Raw genomic sequence first — 18,328 nt, 5'->3', positions numbered from 1 at the left:
CATCCAAAAGGTGCGTTTAAGTTGGTGTCATTCAATTTATGATGAACTACTGAAAAAAAAAGATTAAAACTGAAACACAATAACTGACTTGTTAACAATAATTAATTTACCTTTGAAAATGTCACATGAAATGAGGTCAAGATATTATATATTACATAGAAATATCGAAATTAGGAGCAGGAGTACGCCACTTGGCCCTTCAAGCCGACTCCATCATTCAATGTGATCCTTTATCTCAATGCTATATTCCACTTTCTTTCCATACTCATTAATGACTTTAATACCCAACGATTTATAAATCTCTTTCTCAAACATACTCAGTGACCTGGTCTCCACAGCCTTCTGTGGTAGTGAATTCCATGGGTTGACCATCCTCGGAGTGAAGAAATAGTCCCTCATCTCATTTCTTAATGGTCAACTCTGTATCCTGAGTATGTGACCCATGATTCTAAACTCCCAACTGGGGAAAACATCCTCCCAACATCTGGTCTGTCCAGCCCTGTTAGAATTTCATATGTTTTAATCAGGCTTCAATCTCATCCTTCTAAACTCTTGTGACTTCAGACTCAGTCAAACAAATATTTCCTCATATGACAGTCCTGCCATCTCTGGTATTAGCCTAATGAACCTTTGCTGCACTCCCTATATGGCAAGTATATCCTGTATAAGGTAGGGAGATCAGAATTGTCACTGTTTTACAGCAGCGAGGGTCGAGCATAGGGTTTGAGGACTCCGTAGTCAGGGGCATATATAGATTTTGGTGGTTGCATGAGAGACTCCAGCATGGTTGTGTTGCCTACCTGGTGTCAAGGTCAAGGATGTCCCTGAGCAATTATTTTGAAGGGTGAGCAGCCAGAGGATGTGGTATATATTGGTACCAAAATCATAGACAGGAAGAGAGGATATCCTGTGAGGGGAGTTCAGAGAGTTAGGTAAGAAATTGAAAAGTAGGCCATCTAGGGTTGAAATCTTGGGACTACTTCCTGTACCACATGCCAGTGAGGCTAGGAATTGGAAGATCACAGAGTTGAATATTTGGTTAAACAGCTGGTGTAGTAAGGAGGGCTTCAGGTGTGAGGATTATTGGGATGTCTTCTGGGGCAGATGGGACCTGTACAAGAAGAACGGATTGCACCTAAACTGGAGGAGCACCAATATCCTGACAGGGAGGTTTGTTAGTACCACTCATGAGGGTTTGAATTAGTGTGGTAGAGGGGCAGGAACCAGAACGTAGGGTACTAAGTAAAACAATGAAGGAGTCAGAGACTAAGGCTGGTAAGGCTAAGAGGAAGGACAGACAGGGAGAGGTAATTAAACACCTCAGGACTGGTGGCCTGAGGTGAACTTACTTTAATGCAAGGAATATGACAGGTAAGGCAGATGAAGTTAGAGCTTGGATTAATACATAAAAACTTTGATGTTGTAGCTATTGCAGAGACTTGGTTGAGAGACAGTCAAGGCTAGTTTAAGTGGGGGAGTTGTATTAAGAAATTCACAGCTGTATTGAGGAAGGATTCATTACAGGCTTATTCAGTGAGGCATTATGTATAGAGCTCAGGAATAGAAAAGGTTGGATTGTATCACAGGCCTCCAAAAGCCAGTGTGAGATAGAGGGACAAATATGTGGACAGATTGTGCGAAAATATGCAAACAGGTTGTTTTGGTGGGTGATTTTAACTTCCCCTATTTTGACTGGGACTTGCTAAGTGCCAGGGCTTGGATGAGGGAGAATTTGCTCACTGCGTCCAGGACAGTCTTTTGAAACAGTATGTAAATAGTACATCTCAGGAAGGACCCATACTAGACATCGTACTAGAGAATGAGCCAGGACAGGTAGTTGAAGTTTCAGTGGGGAGCATTTTGGGAACAATGATCATAATTCTATAAGTTTAAGTTACTTATGGATATGGATAAGAGTAATCTTTGGGTGAAAGTACTACATTTCGGGAAGGGTAACTACCACAATATTAGACAGGAATTGGGGAATGTGCACTGGGCGCAGCAGTTTGAGGGTAAATCCATATCTGGTATGTGGGAATCTTTTAAAGGCCAGTTTGACCAAGCTTCATCAGTTGGCTATGCAGTATACCTCCTTTACTCCCCTTGGGCAGACCACCCCTGGTTTCCCTGTTACGTACCCACAGTGCCCTATTCAGCCCCTTTTCTTGGTGCCTCTGTTTTCTCTACTCTTTTTTTCTCTTTCTCTCATAGTTTTCAAAATAAATTGGAACTGATGAATATTCAGTGCTTCAAGGTTAAAGTTTCTTAATTCGTGAACTTGTAAATTAAGTTAAATTAATTTCTTATTTTCTATCAGTAACTTTATGAACAAATGTGAATGTATTGTTTTTGTGGATCAGTTTCTCTTAATGCCTATGTTAAATTATCAGTCTAAAGTTACCTGTACTACTTTTAACCTGAAGATGAAGGATTATTGATTTTCCTATTCCATGCATGTAAAATTGCAGCAACTAGCAGGATATTTATTCTTATTGATAGAATTTAAAAGATCAGAAAGTTTGCCTTCATTTGGTAAATGGTTTAAACTCTTAATTTACAAACAAACATAAATGTCCTGATTCTGAAGCTAATTTGCAGCTTGTGGGAAGAGAGCTGCATGCATTTCTAATGATTTTCACAAATTCTACATGTCTCACGTATGAATGTAGTCAGTCAAGTACAAAAGATTAGTCAAATAAAAACAAGTGATTTTGTCTCACATATTTATCTGGGTGTTTGTTTTATAAAGGTGTTGCAGTAAAGACAAATAGCTGAGTGTACTTTGCTCAGGATCTTTGCTCAGAATAGGCGTTTTCCATAATGAGAAGTAATGGAGGCTGGTACAATTACAACATATAAAAGGCATCTGGATGGGTATATGAATAGGAAGGGTTTAAAAGGGATATGGGCCAAATGCTGGCAAATAGGACTAGATTAACGTAGGATATCTGGTTAGCGAGTTGGACAACAGGGTCTCTTTCTGTGTTGTCCATCTCTGTGACTCGAAGTGGTAAACACACACTTATCATAATGAAAACAGTCACATGGGAGGTAATTATTCATTTTCAGGATTTGGATATCACTGACATGGCCAGCATGTCAGTGTGCTCATTCCTAGTTGTCCTTCAGTGTAGTGAGCAGTCTTTTTCACCCAATGCAACTGTGCCCATTGTTTATAAGATCTATCATCTTAGCTCCATGGGGTTGGTCTTTTCTCATTCTCTTGTAAATATTTCAATGTCAAACATTTTTCCGCGTCTCTTTTAAAAGGGTGTTATGTTTTTTGTAATATTATAATGTATTACTCTGCAGTAACTTTGAGTCTAATCCCCAAACTTCAGCAAAGACTCATTGAGACCACAGTAAATTATAATTTGCATAGAATAAGCTAATGGCTAGATGACATGATACAGTCAGAAGCCAGATAAGTATTGACTTCATATTTGATAGCCTAGATAATTAGTCCTTTTTCATTATGGTCATTCACATGAAATTTTGCCTGTCACTTTCTTAACTGCCTTATCTGGTATGTATTTGGGAATCTACAGGAATCAAAGTCAAAAACAATGCAACTTGATTTTCCCATGTTTTAATTAATTCAGATACACAAGGAAATAAGGATTTGTCAAGTTGGGCTTTCTCCCATCATGCTTTCTCCCATCATGCTTTGTTTGTGCTCATCCAAAAGACATCTTCCACAAGCAGGCCTTCATCCTCATAAACCAAAACTTGTCCATTTTCGACATAATATATTGAAAGTACCAGATCTGAAGACAAGCAATTTACTTTTCTTTACTGGAAGTAGAAGAGGATTTCCGATGTAAATATACTTCAATCCAATTACTAGGGAGAGGTTGAAAAGGCTAGGGCTGTTTTCCCAGGAGCATCGGAGGCTGAGGGGTGACCTCATAGAGGTTTATAAAATTATGAGGGGCATGGATAGGATAAACAGATAAAGTATTTTCCCTGGGATGGGAGGAGTCCAGAACTAGAGGGCATAGGTTTAGAGTGAGAGGGGAAAGATATAAAAGAAACCTAAGAGGCAACATTTTCACTCAAAGGGTGGTACATGTATGGAATGAGCTGCCAGAGGAGGTGGTCAAGGCCAGTACAATTGCAACATTTAGAAGGGATCTGGATGGGTATATGAATAAGAAGGGTTTGGAGGGATATTGGCCAGGTGCTGGCAGGTGGGACTAGATTGGGTTGGAATATCTGGTCTGCATAGACGAGTTGGACCGAAGCGTCTGTTTCCATGCTGTACATTGCTATGATTCTATAACTCTATGATTACAGTTCAGGACCAGAATATTTCTGTGAAGATAAATGATAAGGATGGTAAGATTCAGGAAGCTTAGCCAACAAGAGAAATTGAGAGATTAGTCAAAAAGAAAAAGTAGGCACAAGGAGTGAGTAGAGCTATAGGGGCCATGAAATGTCTTTGGCAAACAGAATGAAGGAAAATCCCAAGGTATTTTATACATATATAAGGAGCGAGGGGTAACTAGGGAAAAGGTATCTCCACTTAAGGAAGAAGGAGGGAATGTATTGGTGGAACCGGAGAAAATGGATGAGGTCTTTGAGAAGGACATGGTGGATGGTGAGTCTCGGGAGTGATACATTGATATTCTAGAGCATGTTAATATAAAAAACAGGTGTTGGGTACTTTAAAAAGGATTAAGGTAGACAAGTCCCCAGGACCTGACAGGATCCATCCCAGAATGCTGAGGGAGGCAGGTGAAGAAATTACTGGGGCCTTGCACAAAATCTTTGCATCCTCATTCATCACAGGAAAGGACCCAGAGGACTCAAGAATAGTCAGTTGTTCCTTTGTTTAAGAAGGGAAACAGGAATAATCTGGGAAATTACAGGCTGGTGAGCCTTAGGTCAGTGGTAGGGAAATTATAGGGGAAGATTCTTGGGGATAGGATTTATTCTTATCTCGAAAAATATGGACTTATTAGCGTAAGGCAGAATGGCTTTGTGTGGGGAAAATTTTGTCTCCTAAACATGATTGAGTTTTTGAGGAAGTGACAAAAATGATTGATGAGGGCAGGGTAGTAGATGTTAGAAAGGCCTTTGACAAGGTCTTCCATGGCAGGCTGTTATAAAAGGTGATTTCACATGGAATCTACGGTAACTGGTAAGATGTATGCAGAACTGGCTTAGTCATTGAAGACATAGAGTAGTGGCGGTAGAGTGTTTTTTTTATTGGAGATCTGTGACCAGTGGTGTTCCGCAGGGATCAGTGCTGGAACCGCAGCTGTTTGTAATATATATAAATGGTTTGGAGGAGAATGCAGATGGCCTGATTAGTAAGTTTGCAGATGTCACAAAGATTGCGGGAACAACAGATAGTGAGAGGAATTGCTAGAGGATTCTGTACGATACAAATAGATTGGAGACTTGAGCAGATAGAACAAACAAATGTGAAGTGAGGCATTTTGGGAGGTCTAGTCACTCAGAAAGTACACAGTAAATGGCAGAACCCGTCATAGCATCAACATTTTGAGAGATCGAGGCATATAGTTCTACAGTTCCCTGAAAGTGGCAACACAATTGGATAAGGCGGTCAAGAAGGCATATGGTATGCTTGCCTTCATTGGTCAGGACTTAGCATACAAAAATTGGCAAGTCATGTTGCTGCTGTTAGGACTTTAGTTACACCACATTTAGAATATTTTGTTCAATTCTGTTTATCACGCAACAAGAAGATGGATCTGAAGAGAGAGCTAAGAGCAGCAAGGAGGGGTCATTAAAAGTCCTTAGTTGGTAGGATTAGGGAAAACCCAAAGGCTTTCTATAGGTATGTCAGGAATAAATGAATGACTAGGGTAGGAATAGGTCCAGTCAAGGATAGTAGTGGGAAGTTGCGTGTGGAGGCTGAAGAGATTGGGGAGACACTGAATGAATACTTTTCGTCAGTATTCACTCAGGAACAGGACATTGTTGCCGATGTGAATATTGAGTCACAATTAATTAGAATGGATGGCTTTGAGGTATGTAGGGAAGAGGTATTGGAAATTCTGGAAAGGGTGAAAATAGATAAGTCCCCTGGGCCTGATGGCATTTATCCTAGGATTCTCTGGGAAGCAAGGGAGGAGATTGCAGAGCCATTGGCCTTGATTTTTATATCCTCGTTGTCTACAGGAATAGTGCCAGAAGACTGGAGGATAGCAAATGGGGTTCCCTTGTTCAAGAAGGGGAGTAGGGATAACCCTAGTAACTATAGGCCGGTGAGTCTCACTTCTGTTGTGGGCAAAGTCTTAGAGAGAATTGTAAGAGGTAGGATTTATGAACATCTGGATAGGAATAATGTGATCAAGGATAGTCAGCATGGTTTTGTGAAGGGCAGGTCGTGCCTCACAAATCTTATTGAATTCTTTGAGAAGGTGACTAAGGAGGTGGATGAGGGTAAAGTGGTAGATGTGGTGTATATGGATTTTAGTAAGGCGTTTGATAAGGTTCCCCACAGTAGGCTACTGCAAAAAATACAGAGGTATGGCATTGAGGGTGCGTTGGAGGTTTGGATTAGAAATTGGCTGGCTGGAAGAAGACAGAGGGTAGTAGTTGATGGTAAAGGTTCATCTTGGAGTGCAGTTACTAGTGGTGTTCCGCTGTTTTGGGACCATTGCTGTTTGTCATTTTGATAAATGACCTGGAGGAGGGGCTAGAAGGTTGGGTGAGAAAGTTTGCGGATGATACGAAAGTCGTTGGAGTTGTTGACAGTGAGGAAGGATGTGGCAGGTTACAGCAGGATATAGATAAGCTGCAGAGCTGGGCAGAAAGGTGGCAAATGGGGTTCAATGTAGGTAAGTGTGAAGTGATTCACTTTGGTAAGAGTAACAAGAAGATGGGGTACTGGGCTAATGGTCAGATACGTGGTAGTGTGGATGAGCAGAGGGATCTTGTGTCCATGTACACAGATCTCTGAAAGTTGCCACCCAGGTAAATAGTGCTGTGAAGAAGGCATATGGCGGACTGGCTTTTATTGGTAGAGGACTTGAGGTCCGGAGTCCTGAGGTCATGTTGCAGTTGTATAAGACTCTGGTGCGGCCGCATCTGGAGTATTGTGTGCAGTTTTGGTCGCCATACTATCGGAAGGATGTGGAGGCACTGGAACGGGTGCAGAGGAGGTTTACCAGGATGTTGCCTGGTATGGTAGGAAGATCATATGAGGAAAGGCTGAGGCACTTGGGGCTATTTTCATTGGAGAAAATAAAGTTTAGGGGTGACTTGATAGAGGTGTACAAGATGATTAGGGGTTTAGATAGGGTTGACCATGAGAACCTTTTTCCACGTATGGAGTCAGCTATTACGAGGGGGCATAGCTTTAAATTAAGGGGTGGTAGGTTTAGGACAGATGTTAGGGGTAGATTCTTTACTCAGCGAGTCGTGAGTTCATGGAATGCCCTGCCAGTAGCAGTGGTGGACTCTCCCTCTTTATGGGCATTTAAACGGGCATTGGATAGGCATATGGAGGATAGTGGGCTAGTGTAGGTTAGATGGGCTTGGATCGGCGCAACATCGAGGTCCAAAGGGCCTGTACTGTGCTGTATTGTTCTATGTTCTATGGTCTATGTTCTATATGGAGGCTTTTGAAAGTATACAGAAACAGTTTACCAGGTTGTAACCGAGTTTGGTGGAGCGATTGGACAAATTTGGTTTGTTTTCACTTCAATGTCGAAAGATGATTGGTGTTATGACAGAAAATTACACAATTATGACAGGCATAGGTAGAATGTATTTTCAGAGTCTTTTTCCAGAGCAGAAATGTCAATTACTATGGGACATTGGTTTAAGGTAAAATGGGTTAAGATTAAAGGGGATGTGAAAGGCAGGTTTTTCACACAGATAGTGGTAAGTGCCTGGAATGTGCTGCCAAAAGGAGATGGCAGAGACAGACACAATAGCAATATTTAAGAAGCATCTTGACAGAGATATGAAGAAACAGGGAATAGAGGGTTATGGACTGCGTAGAGGTGAAAGCTTTTTAGTTTAGAAAGGCATCCTATGTCAGTACTGTCTTGGTGGGTAGAAGGGCCTGTTCCTGTACTGTGTTGCTCTTTGTACAGTTCTCCAGGAGTGCTCTCATCAAAGCCCTGTATAATTATTATAAGACATTTCTGTCTCTGAACTCAAATCCTCTTGCAATGAAGGCCAACATACCACTTGTCTTCCAATAACTTGCTGTACATGGCTATCTACTTTCACTAGCTGGTGATCCTTTTTTTATATACATTTCCCCTCTCTGTTTTTTACACTGAGGTGTATAATTTCACATTTAGCCACATTATACTGTATCCACCATGTGTTTGTCCACATACTCAACCCATCTAAGTCGCCTTGAAGCCTCCTTGCATTGTTCTCACGACTCTGTGTTTCTGGCCTGTCAAGCAATTCTCAATCCATGCCAATATATTTCCTCCAATCCAATGTGTTTCATTTTGCCTATTTGTCTGTTATGTGAGACCTTATCTTGGGCCTTCTTGAAACCCGAATACATGATAGTCACTGATTGTCCCTTATCCAACTCCTAATTACATCCTCAAAAAACTCTGGAAGATTAGTTAAGCATGATTTCCCTTTAATGAATCCATACTGAATTTGCCCAATCCCAGGTAATGCTTTCCAAGTGTTCTGTTATCACATCTTTTATAATAGACTCTAATATATTCCCCACCAAAGATATTAGGCTAACTGGTCTGTATTTCGTTTTTTCCTCCTCTCCTTTTAAATAGTGAGGTTACATTTAGTCATCCTCTATCTGTAGGAATTGCTCCAGAATTTTGGAAGATGACCACCAATGCATCCAGTATTTCCAAGGTTACTTGCTTTAGTACTATGGGATGGCGATGATCAGGCACTGGTGATTTGTCAACTGGTAACCTCATTAGGTTAAAAAATGAGGTCTGCAGATGCTGGAGATCACAGTTGAAAATGTGTTGCTGGTTAAAGCACAGCAGGTTACACAGCATCCAAGGAATAGGAAATTCGACGTTTCGGGCATAAGCCCTTCATCAGGAATGATATGATGAAGGGCTTATGCCCGAAACATCGAATTTCCTATTCCTTGGATGCTGCCTAACCTGCTGTGCTTTAACCAGCAACACATTTTCAACTGTTAACCTCATTAACTTATTTTAAAACCTCATTAACAATACCATTAACCAAACTAATATTGACATTCATCAATTCTTCCAACTCATTAGACCCTTAGTTCCCTAACATTTCTGGGAAATTATTTCTGTCCTCTTTTGTGAAGACAGAACTGAAATATGTATTTAAGTTGTGGGAACAAATTACTGCAGATGCTGAAATCTGTACTGAAAACAACAAATGCTGGAGATCACAATGGGTCAGGCAGCATCCATGGAGAGACAGCAAGCTAACATTTCAATCCAGACAACTCTTCATCAGAGCTGAAGTGTGAAGGGGACAGCATTTATGCTCTTATTTGCAAGGGGTGGGGTGAGGGTAATGAGCACAGGGTGCTGATGGAAAAAAGATGTTGATAGTTCAGATTAAATAATCAGAATGTGAGAATGGCAGAACAAAGGTGTGTCTCCTGCCAAACTTAAAAGAACAGTAAGTGGAATAGAGGAGGGAAGGACATGATAACAAGCTAAAAGAAGGGTAAGAAATGGGAATTGGTTCACCAATTAGAGGTTTTGGACTCAATATTAAGTCCAGGAGGCTGTGATGTGTGTGAAAATTGGATGTTATTCCTACAGTTTGTGCTGTGACTCACTCCATGGATGTTGTCTGAATTGCTGTGATCTCCAGGATTTGTTGTTTTCAGTATGTATTGAAGTCTTTTGTCATTTCTTTGTTTCCCATTGTAATTGTCTGCATTTATGGCTGTAAAGGACCTACGTTTTTCTTCACTCATTTTTTTTCTCTTCTTAAATCTATAGAAGCTTTTACAATCAATTTCTAAAATCCTTGCAAACTTGCTTTCATATTCAACTTTCCTCCATTTGATCAATCTCTTTGTTGAGTTCTAAACTGTTGCTAATCCTCAGACTTATTGCTTTTTCTGACAATTTTATATGTCTCCTCTTTGGATTTAATGCTGTCTTTAATTTCTTCTGTAAACCATGTTTGAGCCATATTTCCTGTTTTATTTTTACACTGGATAGGAATGGTTAATTGTAATTCATGCAAACATTATTAACTATTAACCATTGCCTATCCACTGTCAACCCCTTTAGTAAAGTTTCCCAATCCATTATTTCCTCATACTCTATAGTTCCCTTTATTTAGATGCAGGGCATTAGTTTTAGATTCAATTTCTTTGCTCACCATTTTAAATGATTAACTCTACCATTTTATGGTTGCTCTTTTTCCGATTGACCCTGCAGAACAAGGTTGTTTATTAATCTTTTCACGTAGCACTACACCCAGTCTAGAATAACGTGCTCTCAACTTGGTTCTTCAACATATTAGTTTAAAAAACCATCACATATACATTGAAGGAAATCCTCCTCCACGTCATTATTGCTAGTTTGGTTTGTCCAATCTCTCTGTCGATTAAAGTCACCCTTGGTGCATGGCTGCAAGAGAGAACATTCTTGCTTTCTCTTCAACAAGAGAGTGTTGGCAGGAATGATTGAACTCCTCCAGCACAGTTTGTGGCCAATGAAAACATGCCCCTCATGATATCTCATGCTGAAGACACTTCTCAAGTCAATTGGCAGCTCCAAAGGCAGGTGAGTGCTTTCTTGATTTCATAAACGATCCAAGAAATCACACTACCTTTTCATTTTTCCGCAAATACCACATTGATATTTCAATATTCTGTGTTTGAGTTGTAATTGGTTGTAAATATACCTTCTGTTGGCTTTTCCTCTTAAGAGTCAATTCGCAACCAAGCACAATCAAAACAATGAGCTAAATTTTCCCATTTTGGATTCGTATTTTACTGAGTAAGATTCGTGGTGCCTGTTCAGTTATGCAGATAAACTGGTATGACATTTCCCATGCAATTGTCTGCTCTTCACTTCATTAATGAAGAAGCTTGGCTCTTGGACACCTTTCTCAGAGGATCGTGTGGCTGGGGAGCCGGGAAGTATTCGCCACGGTTGGCACGTTCCAATGTTTTCCACATTTAGAGCCCAACTATAAACCACTTCAGACACTGCATCCGGAATCTGCCCTTCACTCTGTGGTACTGGGCTGTCAACATGCTCAGAAAGGGAGGCTGGCATCCCAGATTTACTGATTGACGATTGGAGATGCTTGTGAATGGAGTCATGGAGAGAGGTTACTGCTTCATCCTGCTAATGGTTAGAGACCAGAGTTACATGTTTGTTTGACAAAATCAAACCATGCACTTTTCTAGTCAGAATTTTATTCCCATTCACACACCCCAAACTCGCACAAAGCTGTCAGTCAAGAGGGGTCCTCCATATGTACTGAACCAGTATGAAGTCCCTGACATGACCTGCATGGAAGCCTAATGTGCAGGAGTCATTCCATGGTCCTTAGTGACCCCAGAGGAAGAAGATGTTGCTTGCAGATAAGATGGAATTCATTATATGACATTCTGACCACTGCCTCTAGACAGAGTAAAGTGCTGCTTGCCCTTGCCCATTTCCATGAAAGATAAGTGACTGTGGTTTCTTGTATGTTCCTCACATCTTGACAGCACTGATGGCTGGAAGCTCAACAGAAGGAAGCAGTTCCATGTCAGCTGGGAGGTTGAGGCTTCCAAACATGCGTTTGTCATCCATTCAAGTAGCAGCCCTTATGGAAGCAACTACAGAAATGAGCACTGATTCAGTACCAGGACCCATTTGGGAATTTCCAATGAGTCTACTTGGGCAATATCAGAATCAAATTGGCTCTTCAGTGATGTGGAATAAGACTTTCAGCAGCAGGTAGCAATAGGGATGGAGGCATTGAAGACAGGAGCTAAGAAGTTGACCAGGATCTTAGCCAGCAGGTGGCAATAGTGAAAGAGGGCAGTTGGAGCAGTTGAGTGACCTTTTACTAGAAAGAAAGTGTCTTTGGTGTTGAGAAGGCTGATGGTAAGGGGGAGCATGAAAACAAAGAAATTCTTCAATCCAATGTAACCCTCTCGGTGATTCCACATTTATAGTGTTAATAGTTCTTCATTTATACTTAATTTCCCTTCTGTTTATAATGGCCTGTTGCCAGTGGAATAAATAATCACTGATTCAGGACCTATCCGTGTATTGAAATCTCATGTTACAGTACACATTAGCCTTTTTTTGTGAGCTGCCCCAATGAAGAGTTTGTTATGGACCAGGCCAGACCCCTCAAAACATTTCAAGAATGTAGCCCTAACTTTGCACTTGTTTTAAGCAAGTATACAGTGGATAGGCCAGGAGAGGATCAGCTGGTCAAACTCATAGTTTTAAACAAAACAGAACTTATTTACAAAATTACCGAATGAAACACAAAGAACAGAAAACAGAATACCAAATAAATTATCCTATCCGAAAACCCAATAGGCTATCCCAACTTAATGATGCTGTTCCAAAATATTTGAAACAATCCCCAGAAACACCCATTGGCACAAAAGGTAAGATGAAACACAAGTTCTTACAGGAAATTAAGTCAGAGACAGAGAGAGTCCAGCCTTTCTTCAGTCACACACACACACACACACACACACAAACACACACACATATACACAGAGTATTAAAATCAAACCAAAGAATAGCTGAGATGCTAGAACTGGCCACTGCCCTTTCATTATACATGTGTTTCTTTAAACTTGAAAGCCTTCTGCATGAGGCAGTATCTGTTAGCTGTAAACAAATTGACCCTAAAATCCATCCAATCTCAGATGTTTCAGAACCTGTGTCATTTATAACATGTCTGAAAAAAAATCAAGGACAACCTAAAACTTGTTAAAGGAACAGGCTTGTCACAAGTTGTGTGTTCTGTGGAAGAATTCATGGACTACTCTGTCCTTTGTCAAGCTGAGCTCTGCAATACTGCTGGGCACTCACCCAATACAGATCACACCTCAATGTTCTCTACTAAATTATGTACAGTATCTGACCAAATGGTTGCAAGTATGAAATGAAGTGAGGATGTGGCTTCATCATACTTGCTTGCCCTCCATTGAATATCAAGGTTGCACTTCAACGATTGAACAATAAAGGCACAAGGGCATGTTTATGGTCAGGGAGTGAGGAAAATTCAGAAGTATGTGGTTACAGCAACTCTGACAACTCAGGAGAGAGAGAGGAAGTGAGAAAGAGGATTGGACATTGAGATAACTTTGATGGTTTAAACTTTTGATGTTTCAATATTACCATGGGTCACAGCATCAATAATGGTCTTCCTAATAAGGTGTCTTCAATGGAGTTCAGAACATCTGGATGTGCCCCTTTACCAGTCAGCTTCCATGGTCTCTGTTAGTGACAATCTGCTCGGCAAGAGAGAAGCAAGTTCCTCAACGATTGCTGTACAATCTGTTTGGATGATGTGGCTATCATTGATGAACAGCTGGCACTGAGTGTAAACTGGAGGATGTGGGTGTGAGATATGCAGCAGCTCTGTGTGTATATTACAGTACAGTGCAGCACATGAATGTTAGGTATGCATCATGAGTAATTAAGGTGTTTGGTAGCTGAAAGATGAGGATGTGCTGAAATGAGCAGTGTGTTTGAGACAAGTAGCGCAGATTATTTTTTAAAATGCATTCACAAAGTACAAAGTTCTTGTAAAAATATAGCCAAGTCCTTGGTGTTTGCATGCTGGAGACATTGATCATCAAGGCTACCTGAACTCACTGCTGCCACAGCCTGGGTCTGAAGACTGACCCCTACATGTACAGGAAATTTCGACTACTGTCCACCTCCTCTGCCAGACCTTCAGGGCAGCATCAGAAAATCCTGGAACCCAATGCTTCTCACGTCTCATTATTCAATGTTTCTCAGGTCAGATGCATTTCTTATACAACTGCCAACTCCTACTCTAACCACAATGCTCATCCCCTTTAAGAAGTATACACTAGTTTCTCACAGTGCAGAATACCTTTAATTGGTATTAACACATGATTTGGACCTGCCATTTAGATACCCAGCCAAGAACAGCACAGTTAGCATGGGTTAGACACTGAATTTAAAGAGATTAATTATTGCACAAATGTGGCTAGCAGCCTGCATTGCCACTGAAAGGCACATATACCACATCCCCTGCAACAGTTTTCACAAGTTATCAAATTTAGCCCCTGCTTCTCTGAATGAGGTTTATTTTTATTGATTGGCCAACCTCTAGGTTTTACATAGTGCTCACTGACACCATTCTGTGGCGGTAATTGAATTGGATGAACCATGTAGTGCACTGCAAGTGCCATCTACTAACTGCTGACCACAAAACCCTGGTTATTATGTTTTAATTAGTGACAAAACACTCTATTCTTTAATTCCCTAAAGGAAACACAAAAACAGATATGCCACCAAAATGTTTGTTAATTGCAATCATTGATAGCAAGTTGCTTTCTTTTTTAACGTGACCGCAATACTTAGGATTGAAATGATTTACTTTCATGACATCTTTGTGATCTTCATTCCACCATGTGTTTTTTCAGAAAGATTTGCCAAAATTGCTAAATTATTTGAAAAACACAAGAAACAACATATGTTCTACTGTTTAAATCAGTTAATATGCACAATAGTTTTATAGTATCACTTGGTAATCCTATTTTAGTAAACACATAAAAAAGAAAATAGAAAACAGAACATATTTATTTATGAACCCCCATAAACCGTTTTTAAACAAAACACAATGCAATTGATATTTATTCTAGATTGTCATGTAAAACAATCATTGATGATCTACTGTTTGGGAATTATTTACAACAAGCTCTTGCGCTGAAAAAGGCATATTTGCGAGCTAGTTTTTTGGAGAATTATTCTTTGTTTTTAATGAAAATTTTCCCAAGAAAAATGTATGCATTTTACAATTGCATGTTTTAATGCTTTGGGTTTTTTTTGTATTAAAGAAAAGTTTTGTAATTGTATGTGTCTTTTCAAATGAATTCTTCCACATTCACTGAACTGCCAAGTTCGATAACATCCTCAAATCTAGAACTTGGACTTGCATCCCCAACATTCTGATCAGAGGCATGTTTATCCTTCCAAACCTTTCCTATTCATGTATTTACCCAACTATCTTTTAAATATTGTAACTGTGCCTGCATCCACCACTTCCTCTGGCAGCTCATTTCCACATAACAATCCACTGTGTAAAAATGTTGCCCCGATGTCTTTTATAAAACTTTCTCCTCTCACCTTAAAAGTATGCCCTCTACTTTTGAACTCCCTCACCCTATGGAAAAGACTCTTGCTATTCATCTTATCCTTGCCCTTCATGATTTTATAAACCTCTATAAGCTCACCCCTTAAACTTCTATGCTGCAGTGAAAAAAGTCCCAGCCTAACCAACCTACTTTCATTACTCAAACCCTCTCTTCCAGTATAACATTCTCATAAATCTGTTCTGAACCCCCTCCAATTTAATAATATTCTTCGTATAGAAGGGTGACCAGAACTGCACACAGTACTCCAGAAGAGGCCTCACCAACATCCTGCACAACCTCAACATGATATCCAACTCCTATACTCAAAGGTCTGAGCAATGAAGGCAAGCATGCTAAATTCCACCTTAACCATCCTGTCAACCTGTGGTGCAAATTTCAAACAATTATGTACCTGAACCCCTAGGTCTCTCTCTTGTACAACATTACCCAGGGCCCTACCATTAATTGTGTAAGTCATGCCCTTGCTTGGTTTACCAAAATGCAATATTTCACATTCATCCAAATTAAACTCTGTCTGCCAATCCTCAGCCCATTGATGCAATTGATCAAGATTTATTTGTAATCACTTGTCATTCATTACAAGCTTTTACTGGTAAAAATACATTATTACTACTTAAATTAAAATTGTTGACATATTTACAAATAAATTTCATCAACTCATTAATAAATAATGCATAAAAATATGGAAAAATGATTTCTCCATAATATTGCCAACTACTAAAAAAATTATTCAATATTCTACGAGTAAATACGTGTAATATATCCGAGTCGCTCTTTCACATTTGAATTTCTACTTGCCAAATTTAGCGCATTCATTTTACATTATACATAAATTATAAATATTATAGAAATATGATTGGTGGCTGTCTGTAAAATCATTTGTGTTTTGATATATAATCTCTGAGACTCTTGTCAAAGTATAGATTGTGGGGCCTGTCAAGCTTAACTTCTCTTACATGCTTTCGAGGTGTTCATAAAATATAATATAGCTAGAGGTGTGTACAGTAGTTAACACACACACCACCTGAGGTGAGAAATGGTCAGTACAGCCTGAAAGGTAGCATAACTATTATAGCAATGTCAATTGCAATCAACAATACATTTCAAAATAAATATTAATGTTGCTCTTTGGCACAGCTGGAAGAGAGAAGGGAAATCGTGTTTGTTTCTAAAAAATAGTTTGCTCCTGTCACTCAGTGTTCTGCACGGCATCTCACTGAACAGTGTAAGAAAACAATAACAAGTGTTTGACATGATGTTCACGCAAATCTATTGAAATTTATTCTGCCATTCAGCCTTATGTCAATTCATTTATGGGAGTAAGGTGAATAAACATAAATTGCAACATATAGAGATAAACTTTACCTGAAAGTTTGCAAAAAAACTGTGGCATCCAGATATTTCTGTTTGTAATTTAACTTCAGCCTCTTGGAAGAAAGAAACAAAAACAGATGGGTCCCTTCAATGTGGTTGCACAGCACACCAGTAAACATTCACAAAACAGAACAGATGCCAGAGGCCACACAGCTATGAGCTGTAAATTCACAGTCCAGTGTAGATCAAGTCTAGAAGTATATTATATAAGGGTGAAGAAATGATTCACAATGTCAAATTAACTATCTAAATGCTAGCTTCCTGTTTAGATTTCAGTAATAGGCTAATATATCTTCATGATCTAATTTAGTATAATACTGTATCAAACAAAACAGGGAAAAGTGGGCAACTCAGTTCTATTTAATGAAGGGTTATATATTATTCAAATAATTTCAGTACATCTCTGCTATACTCAATTATCTTTAGTTCCACTCTGGTGCCATACAGGAAAATAGACAAGACTCTGCCACCGGCCTTGGTCCATTGCAATCTCTTTTGTTCCAGCTCAGGTGGTGTCCTGCCTTTAAATGCACTGCACTACACCTTTTTCGGCTGTACCTATCTTCTTTTCTAAACTGGTGGTGTCCATACGACGACAACACTTTGGCGCTCATCCAAGAGATGAAATGGCCCTGACAGACCAGACATTCCTCTGTCACAATGTCCTTTAGGTGCCTCTGAAAAGTCCTGTGTAGCAGTTCTTCATTGGTCATGTTCTCTCTCCAAGTGACGCCTAAGATCTTATGTTGGCAACATACAGTCATTGCCATAGAGATGTACAGCACAGAAACAGACACTTCGGTCCAACTCGTCCATGCTGACCAGATATCTTAACCTAATCTAGCTCCATTTGCCAGCACTTGGCCCATATCCCTCTAAATGCTTCCTAGTCATATTCCCATCTAGATGCCTTTTAAATACTCGAATTGTACCAGCCTCCACCACTTTCTCTGCAGCTCATTCCATGCACATACCACACCCTGCGTGAAAAAGTTGCCCTTTTAGATTTTTCCACTCTCACTCTAAATCTATGCCCTCTAGTTCTGGATTCTCAGACCCCAGGGTAAAGACCTTGTTTATTTACCCTATCCATGCCCCTCATAATTTTATAAACCTCATAATTTACTCCTCAACCTCCAATGCTCCAGGAAAAACAGCCCCAGCCTATTCAGTCTCTCGCTTTAGTTCAAATTCTCCAATGCTGGCTTCACAGTGGTATATCTTTTCTGAACCCTTTGAAGTTTCACGATACCCTTCCTATAGGAGGGAGACCAGAATTGCATGCAATATTCCAGTGGCCTAACCAATGTCCTGTACAGCTGCAACATGACCTCCCAACCCCTACACTCAGTGCTCTGACCAGTAAAGGAAAGCATAGTAAATATCTTCTTAATGAGAAAATCAATAATAAAGACAAAAGGAATGGGGAGGGTAGGTCACTTTGCTGTACTCCTGTAATGATGTTGACGGAGTCTGTGGTGCCTGAGCTTGTCTTGATGCAGAAGCTGGTTTCATCACATAAAGCTCAGAAAATGTTACTATACCACTCTGGGATGCTGTGTTGTCTTCCAATGTACCATTTGACTGTTGGTGAGTGCTATTGAAATTCCACTTGAAATCATTAAAGTTGCTAACCAGAGGTTTGTGATA

The sequence above is a fragment of the Hemiscyllium ocellatum genome, chromosome 10, assembly GCF_020745735.1.
Source record: "Hemiscyllium ocellatum isolate sHemOce1 chromosome 10, sHemOce1.pat.X.cur, whole genome shotgun sequence".
In the NCBI taxonomy this organism is placed as follows: Eukaryota; Metazoa; Chordata; class Chondrichthyes; order Orectolobiformes; family Hemiscylliidae; genus Hemiscyllium; species Hemiscyllium ocellatum.
Note: the sequence above shows the minus strand (reverse complement) of the source record.